Source organism: Nomia melanderi, chromosome 12, assembly GCF_051020985.1.
Source record: "Nomia melanderi isolate GNS246 chromosome 12, iyNomMela1, whole genome shotgun sequence".
NCBI classification, from domain to species: domain Eukaryota; kingdom Metazoa; phylum Arthropoda; class Insecta; order Hymenoptera; family Halictidae; genus Nomia; species Nomia melanderi.
The window spans coordinates 3,323,305-3,345,170 of record NC_135010.1 but is presented as its reverse complement, the minus strand read 5'-3'; the positions used below and the strand labels follow the sequence as shown (position 1 = coordinate 3,345,170).

At 30.6% G+C, this 21,866-nt stretch overlaps 1 protein-coding gene across 8 annotated transcripts in view; it reads right to left on the bottom strand.

Moving 5' to 3' along the window:
* The window catches only part of LOC116426304 (uncharacterized), a 175,396-nt gene that overhangs the window by 64,581 nt on the left and 88,949 nt on the right, over nt 1-21,866 (bottom strand). The window contains exon 1 of one of the 8 annotated variants that reach the window (XM_031975091.2): nt 5,654-5,978. The exons of 3 other annotated variants lie outside the window; for them this stretch is intronic. The gene's annotated coding sequence lies outside the window, so the exon portion shown is untranslated. Of the gene's footprint in view, nt 1-2,871; nt 3,128-5,653; nt 5,979-21,866 lie in introns of those variants that run through there. 4 more of the 8 variants (XM_031975097.2, XM_031975094.2, XM_031975090.2 and 1 more) reach the window with 4 other exon arrangements.

Below are 21,866 nucleotides of genomic sequence, written 5' to 3'. Positions count from 1 at the left end.
CTAAGCTTTGCTATACTTCTCGATTGTAATCAACGTACTGCGATACAATAAACATTATTTGATTCCCTTTTCATGAGAGAATGCATATTAGAAATAACGTTTTCTAAAGAATTTATAGATTTTAACAGACTCTCAAGCTAATACATTTCTCGAAATAGTTAAAGCAGAGTTTAATGGGAAGAAACTTCATGTTGGCGTTGCTAGAAATCGATGTGGGAGGTATTGCTTCATGATTGAAACGCTTCGAAGTTGGAGGCGCTATTTTTAAAATTTTCCATGTACTCGAACGTAGTAAAAACGCTTCGTCATAATCTTTGTAGGTCTATAGTAAATAAATCCTATAGATTAAAGAAATTAGAATATGTCATATATTCTGCAAAGTTAAAAATTATCTATATACATTTGCAATAAAGAACTACTCCAAATATTATACAAAACATGTAAAACGAAATGCGTTAACATTATCCATACACGCATAAATTTGAATTTAACTACATTTTGTGAAAATTAGTTTTGATTCGTTTTCAAATGTCCCATCAACTCTAATAACAGAAGACAGGTATAATCGTGTTTAATTGAAATCAATAAAGATATCATTTCGTTCAACCGGAAAATTCAATTTACCTTCATTATTAATTATAATTATGTGCAGCGTATTTTCCAGTATAAAGTCAAACAAAGGTGTTTGACAACTGTGAGAATAATTATATACTTTTTTCCTTTAATGACTATATAATTGTGGCCATTGAGTTTCTTCCTGATCAACAGTAATAAAAACAGATCGATTATGGTGTAATTTGAATGACTAACATAGACAAAACAGAAACTAGTAAGACAGCACACAACTATATACTCATTATTAATAGCATTCAACAGGTTAATTTCACACTATAGAATGCAAATTGTTCATTAGTCAGAGCATATCTCAATGATTAGATTCTTGGACTATCTGGTTGTTTCAGGCTGTTAAAAGTTTAGTATGTAAATTGCGCCTAAGCTACTTTTTTAAACATTGATCCGTATGACATGGAATAACGTCACCAATACTGTTTTTCTTTCAATAATTTTGCTTGGTGCAACAGGATACAATATGTTTTCGTTCTCACCTGCTTTTATGTAAAAATAATGACAGTTTTTAGCGTGAGATTATTATTCTTTTACCTTGCATTACACAAACTACTTCGGAGATTAAAATAGAAGCTATATTGTTGATTGTATTAACGTTTTTTCATTCAAATTTTTAGTTTACGTAATAAATTCAACGAACAAATCGACTGTAAAAGTTTCGGTATCAATTCAGTTAAATCAAATAGAACTGCTATAGTACCATACCTATTTGAGAATTATGAAAAATGGATTTTACATATTTTCAAAAACTGACGATTTTTCAGTTGTAAAATAAATCTAATATAGGAATTATCTATTGTATTTCAAAAACATGGACAAAATTCTAAACGTATATTTCTTGAAATTATCTACCTCTTCAAAATGAAAATTCAGGTTCGAATAACCGACTCCAAATTTTTCATCTAGATTCTTAATAATTTTCCATGTTCACTAATTTAGATCATTAACTCTAACATCCATGTTTTAGTCGCAACGAATGAAAATATATCGAAAATATATCGAAAATATCTTTCTAATTCCTAATTCCTAATAAAAACGTGGTATTATAAAATATTCAAAAGCAACGCATAGATTACCTGCTACGTCCGTGGTATTAAACGATTAATAAAAACGAATTCAACTGTTAAATCTCGCGTATGATTTGCGGTCGACTCTTAAAAATCCGCGATACTTACGCGTGTAACCCATGAAAACAATTTTTTCTAAGTATACATTTTTCATCCCAGTACTTAATAATGCTGCACGAATACAATAAAACGATAATGAACTTTTATCAAGCTATTACGCCGCGGAAAAGAAACGGAAAAATGTACCTGTTTTCCGAGATTTTAAACGGTTATGCCCCCGTAAGTCATAAACTAAGTCTCCGGGTTTCCGGTAATTTTGAATTTTACAACTGTTCCCGACCCGAGGAGATGCTCATGAATATTTGTATTGCTGGTTTACAACCTTCCAGCTAATTCTCTAGTCGTAGTTCGGATATTCGCTTCCACCGACAATTTTAGAGCGTCGTATTCGAACGCGACGAGCCTCCCTAGCGTGCACCATCTTCGCGACTCGTGTCACCGTTACGAAAGTTTTTTCTTTTCTTTTCTTTCTAGGCCAATATTGACACGTCCTCACTTTAAGTGCATTCGAACCACACACTTCATGTATGTTATTGACCACAAATGACGCCGGCCACTTCCTTGCCTAAATTCATGAAGCGTACAATACCTCGTGCAAATTTCCCGATCTCCCTTTAACGCTAAAACTGCCGAGAGTTTAACCCTTTGCTTTCGAATAACGTGTCAGATTTGTAACGAAAATTTTCAACACGATTTAACAAACAGAAACATTACTCGATTCATTCAAATTCAAAGGAAATATTATTCTTCTCTAATCACTTATTATACTGAACACGTTGAATGTCACAGGATTTCATGGAGTAAAATATACCAAATCGAAAAAATGTAATATTAAATCATTTGATTAAATTGCATTATAATTATAGTAGGTTTATCTAGCATTCAACGTATTAACACTAAAACTACCAGACGGGTAAAAATGACCCATTCTTGATGTCTTCTTTTTGCAATTATTAAAAAGATAACAGATGTTTCTCTGGAAAATGATTAAAGAAATTGATTTAGCAGTACGAAAACTGATTTATAAATTAATTAAAGTCCCAATAAATATACTCTTGGAGTTTCTATAGAGAAAATTATTCTGTAATAATAAGAAATTCGTATATTATACACTTACACACATACACTTATAATCGTCACCACGGCACGTGTGATATTAAGACAATCGAAGCACTCAAAAGAATTAAAGAAATCTCAATAACGGTCAATCTGGATTTGGATTTAAAAAAGTCCGTAGGGCCTGATCAATGTTAATATACCCGAACGATCTTCACTGGCACAAAATCTGAACTTTCCGAACAAAACTGTCTATTCACATCGTCGAACCGCACTCCAGCACGAGCAAAAAGCAAATGACCGCGAAAGAAAACTGTTGCTCACCAAGCAAGCTTGCGTGGGTTTTCCCTGATTCGTGTATACAAGAACTTCGTTTGCAAAGCAGCAGATAGACTCGTTAAATGGATCAATTACATTAAAATGAAGTTTCAGAAATAGTTAATAATGTTGTTTGTAGAATGATTTTCTTCCTTTGATAAATGAATCTGGATTTATCGAGATTCGAAACGTGTTTTTCATGTAAAATAATAAAAGTGTTATACTTCTTATTTTTTGTGAGGCTGATTTTGTTTCGACTCGTATTATCAACTTTGTTAACACTATAATTATGAAACTTTGTTTCTCTGAGAAATTATTAAAGAAACTGATTTATCAATGTGCGAACTGAATTGTATATCAATTAACGTTTCACTAGATGCACTCTTGCAGTTTTTATAGATGAATTTTAAAATGACAATTTAACTGCTCGGTAGTTTTAGTGTTAAATGTTTGATATTGTATTTTTTGTTTTATCATTTTGTTATGTGATTTTGGTATAAAAAGACCTTAATATGATGTTTATATCAATTACATTAACCACTTATGCACTCGGGAAGCACCTTTCGCCATCAGATTTTAAAATTATAAAATTTTAAATCCATAGTAGATAATTAAGTAGTAGATCAACGTATGAAATATCAAAATAAAATAATTCTATTCCTTAATTTATGTAATATAATTCTTGGTGTTAGTTGCGAAAAATATTGTTAACATTTCAGTAGAAAGTAACGAATATTTGTAGTGAAAAATATTATCGAATGCAAAGGGTTAATTCATTGATATAAGAAATATGTTGTGTTTATAATAATTCTCTCTTAGTTCTAAATATTAAACATTTTAGATGTAAAATAATATTAAAGTTTTCATATTGTAATCGATCCATTTATCGTGAATTACATCACGAATTTTTATTCATTTTTCCGTTACGTAGAATAAATTCAAAGTTTTACGGTATTTAAATAAAACACGTTCGAAGGCTCCATAAGTAAATGAGGCTTGTCGAAACAAGTCTTAAGTCCATTTCAAAAGACGAGCGATTAATTCAACCAGTTTTAGTCACAGGTGTTCCCCTCCCAATATTTACATATTGAAATCAAGACATTTCACTGGCAAATCATCGATGAAAATTTAGTTGATCGATAACTTTAAGTTGACATTAAAAGTAGAAGCGACACTGATATTATACGATGACCCCATATTATTTATGCAAATAGTGGAAATATTAGAGTAACTATTTGACAGATATTTCGTAACACTATGTCGTTTAATCTTTCGAGTATGTATACAGACCTTGATCTATACACATATTAAAGCGCCCATTTTACATATTGGATTATATTCACTAAGATAAATAAAGATGGACGTTACAATACTGTATTAATCTTTTACGGTCTAACAATGTTGCGACACAGGTGAATTACCTTCATGTCTAATCTTCATTTACAACAGAAACTGAGTAGAAATTGAAACTGAATGAAATTGTAATCATTCATAGATTTTTTATGGAACGACAATGTTATTCTTTACAAATCGTTTCATTTCAAAATTGTTTAAGTGGTCAAAAACATGAAAAATGAATCGTATAATTCACACGTGTAGATATAGATCAAAATAGATCTTACGAATTCAGAGATACACAACGAGAATTGCGGACTTCTATTTTATCAGATTAAAATGTTATTATATAATTTTTATCCCGTTGGAACTACTCCTCGTATTTATGGAACACTTTATTGCAAGTCTACTGACAATCTCAATAAGGACTGTACCAGTTTAAATAGGCTTAATAATTTTTCATTAAATAATAACGACAATGACATACCAACTTAAATTATTACCAACAGATAAAGTATTAACAACACAGTTTTTCCGCAGAATAAATAAATATTTAACCAGTTAACTGCATTCAACGAGTATACACGTCATCTTAAAACACGAAATGATACTGATTTTTTCGATTATGAGCTAGTTAATTGTGTTTCGTAAATTAAGAAACACAATTATCTTATTTCATTATTTCACATATCAATACATTATATGAAGCTTAAGATTAAATATGAAACTTCATCATGTTACTGTATTAAATTTAGTGGCGACTGAGAATTAATTTTCCAGTACAAAGGGTTTTAAGAATTAACCCAGGCAAATGGTGTCATTAAATATACTGATATTTCCATTCAACTAATAAATTGTCTATAATTTGTTTAACCAGTGAACTGTGTTCGACGAGTATATACGTCATCTTAAAATCAGAATGATACTAATTCTTTCAACGATAAATTATTCATGTTTTCAGATAAATGTGTAATTCTTCTTTGTTTTGCTTTAGTTTTTCGTTAGAATATATTATAGATGCATTTGCTCTGTATTTGATGTGCTCCGCGCACAACGAGAGATTTCAAACTAAATTCCACAGTTAACAGGTTAAGATGTTATTCTATTCAATTTCTGAAAGATCATCAAACTTCTCTAAACTCTTCTGACTTTTATACTTTTTAAACAAATATTTTATACTAAATAATCACCAATTGACAAAGTAGTAACAACACACTTTTATTTCCGGAATAAATAAATATTTAAGCGGATTATGGTTGTGTGTATAAACACAGTAGCTCACGATAAACACTGAAGATGCTTTCCTAGTCGAATTGGTCTCGTTTCTGCGAGTTCTATCGTTGTCAATAACACACGTGAACACGTAACCAGAGGGTGAAAAAATAACGTAAGGTATATATTTATATTTTTCGAGCGTCCTTCTAGATTTTACGCCGTGGTCGTGTCGCGACGGCCATGCTTCCGCTCGCGCAGCACACGAACGATAAATATGTGACAAACGTAACGCAACCAGGACGCGTTGTTGTCCGAACATACTTCACGATAACAGTCGGCGCTCCTGTTCAGCGAATTTAAAGTATGAGCCGCGAGATTCACCGAACGGGCGCGAAAATTTTCCGCTAGGAGCGTTCTTCGACTTCCATAATACCGTTGAACTGTGTTAACCTTTTAACTGGGTACTTTCCGGATGACCCGAAGGAATTTAATTAACACTTACTCTGCCACGATGATCACCGATAACCAAAGTTTCCATATTAATCGAAAACAAATACTATTTGTAAGATAACTAATGTCGAATAAAAATGTGCCTTGGTGTAAATAACTAGGTGATGGTATAACATAAGAATTGTGATGCAAATAATTAATAATTTTTCCTTCTTAACTTTACTACGAAAGAATAAGTGACATAGCAGACACTGAAGTTTTTTATACAATTCAGTTTTCGTATTGCTAAATCAACTTCTTCAATCATTTCTTAGAGAAACATCTGTTTTAATAATTACAAAGAAAAGATCTCAGGTATTGGTCATTTTGATCCCTCTGATAGTTTCAGTGTTAAAAAAATCGAAAACTTATACTCTAATTATCCAACATAATCACGTTTGTCATTGTTGATTAACACGTTGACTGCCACGAGAAGTTCGAGCGTTTTATATAGTAATACTTACACTTTCATAACAAGGGCGAACAGTATTGGAAATAATTATTAATGATTTGGTGTTACGATACTCACATTACGCTATTATCAGTGCTTAATTGGTAATTAATTTTTCACATGTCGACAATTTTTGTCATTACGGAAAGGTGGTCATTTTTTTATGATGAGAATACTCATCAAACGTCATTGCAGGGTTAACACGTTAAGCGCCACGAAAATCTTAAGCGTTTTCCCATAAAGTTTGTCTTTTGTAGCAAAGAAAAGTAGGAATAATTATGAATTGTTTGGCGTTGCAACGTTTGCGTTACACTATTATCAACTTAGTTGCCTTATTAAACATTTTTATTTCACATCGGTTGTCTTGTATGTTACGATTGTTTTTTAGTCATTCAGAAGCGTCAGTCACCAGTGATTGACATGGCGCTTAACGTGTTAAGGAAGGATTCCAATTTAAAAAACAAATTTATTTCTTCTTTTTTCATTTCGCGTTTAATTGCTGCTTAAAGAATGTAGACCTAAAAGAAAATTGCACAACTTTGTAAGTTAATGAAGTTATAGGGATTTTAGTGACTGTCGTTCTTAGTTCGACTTATCAGGTGAAATTTTAAACACGCTTTTCTGTGAAATAGTAATAGATATGTAGCGGTTGTAATAGTTTAATGATACAAAATATGTTAATAAGATTGAATGATTAATTCAACAAATGACAACGAAAGGTAAACGTTTCAGTAAATACTATTGTCACGATATTACCTTTACAATGACTACAATAGTACCTCTCTTTAAAAATTAATTGTCTGTGAAATGTTAAAAAGACACCAGCATATTATATATCTAATAATAGCAGTCGAAGAGTCATTGTGTTCTCAACTCAGTGCACAAGTGTACAATTATTGCTTAATTCGCATGGTGAAAATACATACATTCAGCACACAATGCTGATGAAAAGACAAATTAATTTGTTCTATGTAATAATTGTTGAATGATTTTAGTTAAGAGAATATCAAAGAGTTTCATTAAATCCTTTCTTTATTACATTTGTGACAGCAATTTTTAAATTGTTAATTGACACATATTTCATATTATTCATGGTTACATTTAAACTTTATTTATTCTAATGTTTTGTTGTTACGAAATAACAGCTGCCTGTCGTTTTAAAATAAACTTCAATAATACACACTGTAGTGCAAGAAAAACGAACTGCCAACCATTACAATGGATATAATAATTATAATGGTTATAACCATTATAATATGTTATAACTCCATTTGTAACCAAAAAATGAAGTACGCACGAAGAACATATCATACAGTTTTAAATAAATATTTTAAATATTCTTGAAAAGTATTTCAAGTTATTGAATTTAGTTGGCTTTGACAATACAAATTAACTAATTAACGAAAATAGAATTGATATAGTAATCAGTGGCTAAGATTCAAAGAAAAAAGGGAGAAAAATTTTCCTTTTATAACGTATAATACTGTCTACTTATTTTACTTTTCAAAATTAAGACAAACATAATTTTTTTTGCCTTATTTTACATTATGCAATATACAAACTACAAACTATACAAGGTTTGTATTATTTACAAGATGATATAATATAATACGTTAATAACATCTTTGATGATCTTACCATTCTCTTCAATACATTATTGTTTAATTCATCGAAAATAATTGACACAGACCTGAAACCTTTACAAAACTTGGAAAACAATTATATCTTTTTCCCAATCCACATTCAGCCATGCATTAAATTATACTTTCACTGTGTCTTTATTCTAACGCGTTACGCGAGAATTACACGTTTCGTCAGAATCTATTAAATCGAAAGCAAACAATTTTATGTTTGTTTTACAACGGCATCCACTGTTGTTTTTTACGAAATCACGCTGATTGGTTTTCTAGCTGCAAAGCTCGAAATAAAAACAGTTTCACTGCAAACATACTTTCGCAAAGACGTTTCTAGAATACACTGATATTTAAAATTCTACATAAAAAACAGGATTAACTCTTAATCAATACTATCCGTTCAATTAATTATTACACATTAATTAAACTGCGATTAATTATTAATTAAATTCTAATTGACTATTAATTAAACTGCAATTAATCATTAAGTAATATCATAAATATCAGAAAATTGCAAATTCCAGAGAAATTAATGACGGTAGATGAAAGTCTTATTTTAAAATCGTAACGACTTGAGTTTTACCAAATTTTCAATACCAACACATTTTCCATTCACGATCACAGGATGTAAAAGAGAGCAGACAACGTTCTATCTAACATTTTATTCTACATTATCATCGAATATTATTTTTAACTTTCATCGGAGCATATTTACATAATTTCACTTATCGTGCATGAAGTTGCAAAATTATGAGCGTAAACCATTAAGTTTTCAATGATACACCGAAATCTCAGGAATATAGTAAACCGTGGATTTTAAACGAACAGCTTCGAGGAAGCGTCTATTTACGGGCTGATTAGATACGTTAATCGCAACATTTTCTCGGGTGAGTTTTCTTTGATTATAAATAGACGTGATCTTCCTGTGTGTACGACATTGTCTTTGTCCGTTCTTTTTCAAACGAAACGATAAACACGTGTACGGTTTACACGTGCGCCTATTCCTTCGACTTTGTACGCTTGAAAATGAACAATTACTGTCGAAACATGAGCGTTTTACGTAAATGAGCACCTAATGCACGCATTATTAGAATAATTATCTCTTTCGCATACTGTTAACTAAGCCACGTTACAAACTGTCCACATCTGTTTTCTAATGAGCTTCTCGAAACGCAATTTTTGTTTTACGTCAGTCGTTTGTTAGTCTTCTCGTTTCCGAATTCCTTAACAATACGTAGACAAATGAATGAAATAAATAATTTTTTAAAAGATTTTTATACTTAGAAAATTGTAAGTGCTGTTTTGATTTTTTTACTATATTACTATGATCCAATCTTATTATAATTACATATAGGTATGTCCCATTTAAATGTGACTCTCTACCACCCTCTCAACATCTTTTCCAATTGCGAATAAGCGAAAAACTGTTTTCAGACATACTTTAGTTTCGAATTTTCGACCTTTTAGACATTTCCAGAAACTCCGTTATAAGATTGAACTGTGGTTTCCAGTGGAAATCGCGAACATTCTCGGGAATCTTGAACTTTCTCAAGAATCTCGATCATTCTCAGGAATCTTGATCATTCCCCGGAATCTCGATCACTCTTGCGAACTCGAAATTTTCGGGAACCCGCCACGTCCAGACCATTGGGATCCTGACAATTTCGGGATCTCGCAAACTTCTAGTGAATATTAGAAGCGCTAGAAAGTCTTTTCGTTTCTATCATAAAACTTTGCGAGAAAATAAGAAACTGTCAATCATCATCTACATATCATCAATGACACACTCGCTGACATTTTCAATGACTTTTTCTCATTTTTAAAACATCTTCCTTATTTCCTGTTTGCAAAAACTTTTTAACTCAGATTCGAGGTACCAAAATTGAAGAATTTAAAATACGAAAATATTTTCTAGCATTCCTAACAGTAAAATTTGCGTTATGCCATATGAATCAGACAAAACAAAAGTAAATCAAAACTTTTTAGCTTAGATTCGAGATACTAAAATTGAATAGTTTAAAATATGAAAAATATTTTCCAGTACCTCTAACAATACAATTTGTGTTATGTCATGTGAATTAGACAAAAGGAAAATAAATAAAACATTTTTCAATTATTTATACTTTATTTTTGAAGTATTTTTAATTTTCTTTAAAATGAACCTCCTTTCTATAACTTATTTTAAATACTTATTTTAAGCGAGATGTTTAAAATGGAAGTAACCTACACTTTGTTACAACAAATGTTCGACGTGATAACCAGCCACAGAAAGGAAACGTCTGAATCGTTCACCCACTGACTACGTTACGCAATGACACATGTGGTGGTTGATTGCAGCACAAGCTCTTTGTATTTATGCGTTCCCACATATTTTTCTTATAGTGAATGCTTCACAATCAGCATTTTCTTTTCATTTTCTTGGTAAAAAACAATTTAATGTTTTAAGTCTGATGTTCACACTGACCGTTTACAGTCTCTCGACTTCTCGGTTATTCTACGTGCAGAATGTGCTGAGCATTCGAGAAATAATTTTTATTAAGTTAAGTAATTTTATTGTAAGAATATTTCAAGTTCATTTCATTCAATATCTTATTAGTAAAATATAACTAGTAATCTAATTAAAGGATTATCCACTTGATAATTTGATTCTTTTTATGTAACAATCTTTCTGAACCATTGAAGATCATTTGCAGAGAAGTAAGATAATTTGTAAATTGTTAGGCTGTGATTAATGAACGATGCTTCTTTAGTGAATAGAATTTTCTTCAAAGAAATATTATTATTTTAAAGTTTCTTCAGTCATCATTTATGATATACGGTTTTTAAAATCTGTGTCATATAATTCTTAATGGAGACGAACGTGGAAGGCATGAAATTTATGAGGATGTAAAATTCACAAAATCTTGTTTTGTCTGATACCAGTTTTGCGTACAAGCTATGTATGTACCTTATAGTTGCGTGTAGATTTATAATCACTGCTGCTGAGAAATTTATCTCACTGACTTCACACATTCCCTTTTTAACCGGCATTCGTTATATTTTGCCGACACTGTTGGTATTTTTAAACATCTTTATCACGTTGATACAAGAAAAACGAAACAGACAAATGCAGTCAGGAAATCCTCTGTTCGAGCGTAGTACGTTCCTCATATCCTAACCACTTTCACTATAAATCAAGGTTATACAGATTTATTTCTTTTTCGTATAATATGGTATCATGTGTAAAATGCATAATTCCTTTTCTTATATTTTAAACTAAAAAAAAGAACTATTTCTTTATATTTCAAACGAAAAAAGTAAACGAAAAAAGTAAACGAAAAAAGTGTTTGAAACTATCCAAGATAATATCTATTTATGTTATATTAAAAAGAATCTTTTTTCTCAACTAAAAATCTAAATAAAGCTTTGTTAGTGTTAATACTGTAATTTATACTGCATTGTGAGTACTAAGAAAACTCTGACAAAAGGACTAACAGTTTCAACAATATTGTTTTGTAAAAATATGTAAAATAAATTTTCATTTTTCACAATGTTCTATGTCTTTGACCTTATTTATCCTTCACCCCTTGCCCTATGATTTCATTCATAACAACGTTTGCTAGAATTACTTTGTCATCAAACTAGAAACAAAGAAGAATTTCATATTCATCTACATCTACGTTTTCTTGAAAGCATAAACATTAATAATAGACAAATAATACCTCATTTGAACTCATTCAATTTTTTTGACACTTATTTCTGTTAACTTCCACTTGAGACCTTCCTCACGAGTCTTACATAATATTATAGATTAAGAGCCAAACAACCCTAGTCCATGAAAGTTGTCCCAAAAGGAGCTACAATTGCAGATATTCAAGAACATGACTTAATTTTAAATAAGTGAAGTTGATCTTCAAGTTTTCCAGACGTATCCAATTTAAGAAAATGTTTTGTTTTTCATATGACACTTCTGGAATCAAACAGCGTTTGAATCAAACGTTCCTTTCTACCTTCAAGACTGAAGGACTTATTCAAATGATCTTATTCAGATGACACACACTCTACTTGAATGTTTCTCTTTTGGAAGCTTGTATGAATCGTAAGCAAATATTATATTGGACTTATAAACATTGAATTTTTACAAAAAACCATACGACTATAATGAATTTACATTTTTTGTCTACTAAGAAATGATTAACAATAAAGTACTTATCACAGGCTCAGCTTTAGAACAAATCATAAGAGAAGAAGTTAAATGAAAATCAGCAATTTCTTAAAAGAAATCACTTTAAATGATTATATTTATTAAGATCTTCCTTTTAATTCTAATGTCACAGTTTGCCTGCTACATTATAAATGTATTTACATTGAATGTACGTCTTCAGTTCAACGTTAAACCATCGACAAAAATAGCAAACTTCTGTTCAACTACAGTTTCCCTAAACCGCATCAAGAAAGTCTTATTTTGCATAACGATCTAGTCAAAATACGCTATAACCGTATCTAGATCTACTAATTAGAGTTTGCTTAAAATCTAATTACAATACGACCATCCAGGAACACTCTTCATAGACCATTTCTATTTCTGTCCAACGTTCTCGGTTTCAAACGAGGATACAACGACAAGCGGAATTCTAAGGAAAGGAGAACTTGTGCAACGTTTCGTACCAGACTGACCGCAAGACTTCCGTTGAAAGCCGTAATTTCCGGTAAGATAAGTTAACCGGGCAAAAACATAGACGATTTGTACGGTTCAGTCCGCTCTGATGTGCGAGCTGGAAGCCTTGGGCTCGAAATTCAGCAAGCCGTGTATTTACCAACTTTTCCGCTTACCCTCGTTCATCCTTGTAATCGTTTCCTTTTCCATGCCTCGTAGTTCACGAAATCTCGTTAATTTATGGAAAACCGGTTTAACACTAGAACTACCGCACTCATCGAAGTGACGAACTTCAGTTTTCTTATTCAGTGATTATTGATATCTGATAGCTTTGTTAGTTTAACAAACATAGGTTTTTTAACATTTTTTACTTTATTATGTATTATTAAAACATACATGTCAGCTGTAAAGTTGCCCAATCGCTTATAATTCTTAGAAATATTTAGATTTTCTGACATTTATTTATATATTTCCCTATTTTTAGTTAATTTATCCTTTAAAAAGTAGGTTAATGATTAAAAAGATAATAGATGCACTGAATAGATGCACTGTTGAAGTATCTATAGAAGAATTTCAAATAGTTGCAGTTTTAGCGTTAAAAGTGCTAAATGTTCGAAATTGTTTAAAAAATAAATGGTTCCACTTGAATACTATAATGAATATCCGAAGAAACAGAAGAAACATCTATTGTTACAATTTTTATAAAAATTAAATATAAATCGTATTAAACGCTTGGTAGCTCTAGTGTTAACCCCTTGCCTTACGATTAATTTCTACTATGATCGATGCACTTACTTTGTTATTAATATATTATTGAAAAAAAATTTAAGTATATTCTATGTTCATGCCTCTAAAGTATAATAATTAATAACAGACAAATAATATGTAATTTAAATTCAAGAGAATCCAATAATATTTATACTTGTGCAAGTCTTCTCAAGTCTGACGCGTTACTATGAGGCAAGGGGTTAAAGCATTCTTTAAGACATTCGCTAATTGTTCATCGATCGAAATATTTCGATGCCATTTGTTATGAAATATTTACTGTGGTTACTCGTAAGAAATTTACTACACGTATTAACCTCTGGCCCGGTAATATCGAATTAGGCACAGTCGCAATGAACTGAAGAAATTGTAAGTCATGGGGTCAGCGTATTAATGCATTAGCCTCGAAATTTAAATTCGAGAAACTTTTCCAATCTTTATCTTTTAAAAAGAACGCGGCTAGCCAGAGAAAATATGTATTAATTCATAAGTATGTAAATATGAACAATTATGAAGCTGAATTATAATATATGTGTACACTGAAGGACAACAGTATTTGTACAAAACAAACGCGGAATTATTTCTATTAATTACTAGACCATAGGTATATAATGATACGGAAAATTTATATAAAAATTCATAATTCCATTATTTCTGTTTTTTCCATTTCACACGACATAAATGCATGACAATCAGCAGGCATTAATTATTCAATGAAAAGATATTTATATAGTTCTGCCTTTAACATATTAAATCAATTGATTAATTGTTTACGTCAGATAGACTTATTTTATTCTGCTTAATAGTATGTCAGTTTTCTTTCATTATCGAATTGTTCATGTTACAATATTTTTCCTGAATGTATGTAACCGTATGAAATATTATATCATTTCAAATACTTGATACTTTATATATATATATATATATCAAAATTTGTACTGCACGAACACTTGCGTCTTTCATTATCCAAATAGGTGCACTAATTTGTGTGACTATTGAATACAGAAGGTATGGGACCTACGTATGCATAGCAAAAGGAATTGGCAAGAGGCAAGTAACCTTTTCGCTTCACAAAAAATTGATTGGACAAACGAATAACTAAACGATTAGTCAAACATGTGGTTACTCATATCAGGCAACATGTTACATTTAATGAGATAAAATGATTAATTACGACTTAGTAATTTTTTCTTGGAAATATTCTTAAATTCATCAATAGTTGTATTTTATTTATCAAAAACTATAACAAATAAACATCATGCTGTCCTAATTTTCTGATTATTTGACACGTAAAGTTACAATTAATATAAAATCTACTAAATTATAAAGTATTATAATTTAACTTTGACGTTTTCATTAACATAACACTGTATTCTATTTACTGAATAATTATATAATACAATACAATGTAATAATTGTTAAATCTTAAATTAAATGTTTATTCTTATATATTACTAATATTCTAAATTGAATTAAGTAAAAGTTAAATAGTAAAACGAAAGTAAATTTTTACATTATATAAAATTCGATGATTTCCTTACTTTTCATTACATAGGACATAAAAAGAAAAAGCATATCGAACAACATTTAAATTATTATCTTCCAATAAAACAATCCTGTTTATATATTCACTTCGCTTTGAGTTATGTCTTGAATATTTATTTAATTTTATTACTGTAAGTTTTTATAGGTTAACGGAAAATTTATTTTTCAGCTTATATGGTGTGTCAAAAGTTAAAACTGCCATAAATTTTAAAAAATTAATAAATAATAAGGAAAAAGATGATAATATCTACAGTAGTTAGCTGACTTTAATACAAACAGATATGAAAAAACGAAAAAAAAACATTTCTGATTCAACTTGATCAGAGAGGAGAGATTTAGGAAGAGAAGGAAGATCGTGTTTTAAAAAACTTGCCAAAAAGGAAACTTATACAGAAGCAAAATTCTGAAAAGTTTAATAAATATTTTTAAGAGCCTTCTGGGATGTTCTTCCAATTCCGTAGATTCTTATGAATACCGAGATGAATACATTATGTCTGACCTTCATCAAACGACAGATGAATCACTGAGAGATTCGAATTTTAAAATATTCTCGACAATTTCTTGAACACGAGTTTTGTGTCCTAAACACGTATTTGTATATAATATACTTATCAAAGCTATCCTTGATAATATTTACAAATATTTCAAGATTGAAAATGAAATGTAAATACTCATGATTATATGATGTAGATTAGAATTATATGATATAGAGCAGATTAGATTGCTTAAGATTACAAATTATGTAAATTCAATTGTCCAGTATGTTTAGCCCTTTTGTATATCAAATCTTCCAATGATTATTAATAAGTTACAATCCCAAGATATTATATTTTTTTGACTCTTTTTATAAGTATTAACTGTAAACAAAACTTCGATACTACCTTCGTCAATAAAAATCAATGAATATTACTAGTGCATGAGTATAAGCAAAACGATATTTTAAAAGAAATGTTCGTTTACATAAGTAATAATTGAGTAATCCAAGCCTATAAAGGTCGTGTACTATTTTAACAAACATGTCTGAAAAGTATTATAGGAATGCAGATAATTACTGCTATTTGTGGTTAGACGACACACTAAGAAAATGGTCAAGAATCATTTAAAAACTGCATATATACACGAGGAAAAGTTTCCTTAAAAAGGAATTTTGTATTAAACCTCGTACATACTGTTAACTACATATACATATTACGATTGTCATGAATTAAAAAATAAAAATTATATGAATAAATTAATAAATATGAATCTCATTTATCATGGGGAATTAATTCAGCTGTCCTCCTGTTGCATTGTAACAACGCTGGCAAAGGCTGACCTCCAATTTTGCGTTTTCCGTGAAACGAGACATGTACTCGTAAAATTCAGGTGACCTCGAACGTGCTTTGGATCGGCAAACGGCACTTGATATTGTAAGAAATGTGTCAGAAGGAAACAGCACAATGCGAAATGTATACATTTTAGGTTCTTTCCTCTTTTTCAACTATGAAAATGTGGAAAAATATTATCATTTTATTTATAAAAATTTATATTCATGTCAAGTAATTAACAGTCGTTTGAATAACTGAAGCAGATAAAATTATTAGACACTGTTTCACGCGATAACTCGTGGCTTTGATTACGTTTTTAAATTGGATTAACATATGTAACGCTTCGTGACACTTTGTACCATAGTAGTGTCAGTTTAACATTTCTTTTTACTGAAGGTGTCGAACAACTTTTTTATGTTTCTAAATTTAATCAGTTTTCCTCGATTAACTTTTCGACTCTTTTTATAATAATTACAAAATTGATTTAACGGTGTGTATATGATTTTTCTAGATTACATTAAATTATTTATTCTATTATAATAAGTAATTTAACAGATTTCATTATATTATCTCTTATCAAAAGACAAAAATAGTGATAAAAGTTATCTGTTTCGCGAAACGCTAGTAATTTAATTTCATTCTGAAGATAGAATTTTGTTTCATTTTCTCATTTTCGTATGAAACAAATATTATGTGATATAATGGCAAATCCATTTTGTTCTTGGAGAATTCCATAAACAAACATTTTCTATTAGATAGACTAGAAAAATCTTTCAGATTAATATTTAATACAACATATATAATTTTTGTTTAGAAACTTATCGAATAACTTCAGCAGCACACATTTTATCAATCTTAATTAAATACGCTAAATATTGTTATTCGACTTCACCAGGAAAAACGGCAGAATTTTTCGACTAACCCAATATACTTAGTACATTATAAACAACATTGCGTTACGATTAAGGCACAAGTTAGTATTACAGAAATATATATTAATAAATTATAGTAGTGATATTATAGAAGCAAGTACCCAGTTACGTCTAAATCGCAATTCCACGAGTTCAAGGAGTAATATAATTTCGATTTAAGTGATCGAGCACACCAACTCACGATTAAAGTGTGAATAGGTATGCACTTATCGCACACTGAAATCGTCAGAAAATATGACTTTATTTTTCACTCACTGAAGCTATCGGCGAAGAAAATAATATTTTAATGTATCGAATTTGCATAAAATTTCGCAGTCTACTTACGATAAGCTTAGTTATTAACACACACTTTATATACTCAACCAGTCGCATGGCAAGACGCGAGAACTCGAAGCACACTCGAGGACAGAATGAAAGCCGAAGTCGAACAGGTTGAACAAACAGTCGAACGAGTATCAATATTACGTTTCAATTTATTGTCTTTCTGCCATTATTATTCATGTTTTTTGGGATAATCGTCTACCGTACTCAACACGTTAAAAATTTATTTCGGAAAGATACATTAACAAAATGAATTATTATCGACGATCTTTGCTAGCGAGATACATTTCAATTGCACTATTTCTTAGATGGTCAGCAAACGACGATTTTAACACTCAAACTATCGAGCTATTAAATTGACTGTTTGAAATTCCTCTTTAGAAACTTCAAGATTGCATTTATTGAGACTTTAATTGATTTAGAATTCAGATTGTGTAGTGATAAATCAATTTCTTTGATACTTTCTCAAAGAAGCAGTCGTTATCTTTTTAATAATTACGAAAGGAGGAAATCAGGAATGAGTGATTTTGATCCGTCTGATAGTGTTAGTGTTAAAACTACTCACACGATTTTTTGTGTTTATTTTGTTTCATATTTGCAAGGGTTCTCTTCAGTTTTTCTTATTTACCAACGTGGAAGAAACTACATTCCTAACGGAAATCGTTTAAACGGATCTCGTTCATAGTGAAAGGATTAAATCGAGTTAATGGACACTCTGTTAGGATAAAAATATGAATTACTCCTCGCGCGAACTTTCTCTTTAATGTCCGCCTGATAATACAAAATTCACGCGTCGAGATAGTATCCTTAATTCCGCGTCGGGTATAACGCTCGTGAACGGATCCTTCGCGGAGTTAATAACGCCAAGAAATTATGTACCAACTCGTCATTTAAAAAGTCAAGTAAGCATTAAATTAACAAAACGTGAATGTACGGATTTTGTTTTGAGATTTGGCGTGGGTGTGTGAGGTAAATGTACCAAGAATTAACCAGTATGTTGGTGAACGTAACAGTAAATGTAAACATAAACATTATATGTTATATCTAATTATATATATACACATTATACTAGTAATTAATATATTACTACATTTAGTAAACTGTTGCTTAATATGTAGGAATATACAAAAATATACATATTAAATTAATATGTACAATTAATGTATGTACACATAATAATTATATTCATAATATAAATATGCTGTCCTTATAGATTTACCTAGTTAAATTATTGGTAGATTTACCTTACTTTAAGAAAGACAGAAAATGTATTTACCTTTGGCCAGGTTGAAACTATTAGCTATTATTCTGGAGATATAAAGTTTAACTTATTGTTTATTCATATAATCAGTATTTTTCTTGGTAGTTTGTTCATTATTACTTCATTTAGCTTTCATGTAATAATATATTCAGACATTATAATATGTTGCTTGAATGCAGATATACTTTTGTTGGAATATTTTCATCACTTACAAAATGGCAGATAATTTTAAAATATGCTTATGTGTATTTACATACAGTATTGCAATTCTCATATCACGTTTAAATGAAAGTAAGCCATCAAAACATTTTATTGATTAGACCATTTTAAGGATATAACAGTTTGAACACATTTTTGTTCGGAAATGACATGCATCGATCAGTTCTAAATAACGTGATATACAAAAAACATATACAAAGCTAATAATATAATCCAATGCAATTAAAAATAAATATCAAATGTCATTGTTATTATTCAATTATGAATATTAAAACAAATTCATATTTGTATAAAATAAGTAAAATAAATAATTTAAGTGAAAACTATTTCCTGTGTTAACAATATGAAAGATCTTATTAAATATAATAGAAATTTCTTTAAATTTTTCTACGGTTGCTGATTGTAATACTTCGGCAAAACAATTTTAATAGCCCTGATTTGCGTAACAAAAGTTAGGAAATTTAATATGAAATCGTTATATAATATCTAGTATCCATTCCATGTGCAACGATCTAATTAAAGGAAGTATATCTGATTATGAGAAAATAACTACTTAAATTTACACTACTTTCAAAATATTTTTTTTGAATTATTTAATTAAGGAATATACAAATTTAAACGAAATTTAAATCCTTATACACAAATTTATACGAAAAGAAGAATTGATAGTGACTCGTTTAGTCGAGGTGTGCCTGTAACTATTAGAATGCTGATGATGAGTACAGGCAGAAAAAGATACGACACAGTATTGGTAACGATATCATAACTCATAAGTAATATAATACAGTTGTACAATTAACCGAGTATCAAGAAAAGGAACAAAGCATTTCCCAGACAGATCTCTGGGGGGGGGGGGGGAGTCGTTTAACACTTTTTCTAGCAGCCGCAAGAACTTTCCTCAGTCTTTGATTAGTCCAGCCACACTCCGACGAAATCTCACGATATTCGCGCATCAAGAGAGCGTGACCGAGCACAGTTGCCTAGATGTTCAATAAACACTGCTGATTTTTTTCTTATAAAATTTCGATATTTCAGATGTCCAGGTATATTTTTCAACAAGCTATATTTTCATTATCACAAGAGAATTGAGTTTTTATATTGAAAATAATATAAAAACAATAAATATGCCAAAAAAAAACACGAACAATTACAAAGTACCTATAATTGCCACGAAGATTTACAGAACAACATTTTTCAGTAGTGATAATATCAACTTCATCAAGAAAAGCTGAGAAACGTTGTGTCGTTTATTTATCTCAAAAGACAAGAAGAGAAACAATTGATCATTGTGAAAATTGTGAAATAGCTTTATGCATTCAACCCTTTAAATACTATCATACTGCATAAAATAATTAACTCCTTGGGTATTATTAGCGCCTAAAGGCGCTTGAAAAATTTGATTTCGGTGTACCATTGACAGTGATAGGCGCTCGTAAAATGTTACAGCAATTGCAGCAAAGCACGCTTAGATCTGATGTAAGTGAACTCTAATTCAACAGTTACATCTTCCGTTAATTATATATTATATAAACATGATTATTTTAGATTAGTTTAATTTGGTTCTATTCAGTGTTTTCGTGGTTTCAATACATTTTCTTAGAAATACGCATTGACGCAAAATTCTGTCGTAGTCAAAGAGTTATTCAATATCAACACCACATCTGTGTAATTTATTCTTTCATACGTAAGTTTTATTATATTTCATATATTATTTTACAGTATTTTTTCTGTGTCTTATTACAGAATGCTAAAACATGAAGTTTTTTGTACTTGTTGTAATTTTCTTTCTCAGATTTCCTTATGATAGCGGCAATATGCGTCGCAGCGCATCGTCATATTATTTCGCGTGAAAATGGCTGGTTTGCTTCACGACAAGAGCGAAAGAGATAAAAAGGAAAAAAGAAAGAAACGAGAGAAACGGGAAAAGCGGTATATGTGGAAAAAAGTGATGGCGGGTTTCGTCCGCAGGTTAATTATCTCGGTGGTCGGGAGAGAGATGGAGAAAAGGCGGAAAAGAAAGGAAGATGAGACAAAGGGAAATGGAGCGTAGCCCAGCGCCCGGAACCTCCCACGATTGTATGCTAAAACGCCGGTTGCGAGAGCAACGTGACTGAAAATTCGCGATCTGCCCGCTGAAAACTCGACCGCCGCACATTTGCGTCATTTCAGATCTATAAAGACCCGAGCTCGGATGTCCTCGTCGTCAGACGGGAACTGCTTGAGAGAAGACAGGGACAAAAGTTCGGAACTTAGCCCATTTTCAGCGACCGCTGAGAAGAAGCTGGGAACAATCGAGGGTAATATCAGCGGGAAAATGTATTATTAAAATCTCTCTGCGTGCGCGTGAGAATTACGTCATTGGTTTTAATGCAAAGAAATGGTTCAAAAGGACACTGTAGTGTAAACTGCGTATTAACACTTTGGCAACCGTCCAAAGAGAAACTATAACCTCTTTCATTTACTTTAATTGAGCTTAATTAACAGATTCAATTAAAAATTGTGTCTTATAAAAGCAAGAAAGGTATTTAATGAATTTCTAAGGCAAAGTGTTAAGTGATTTGTTTCAACCCTTTCGAACTTGAAGAAACATACTTTTTTGATGTAAGATAATATTTAAATAATATAATG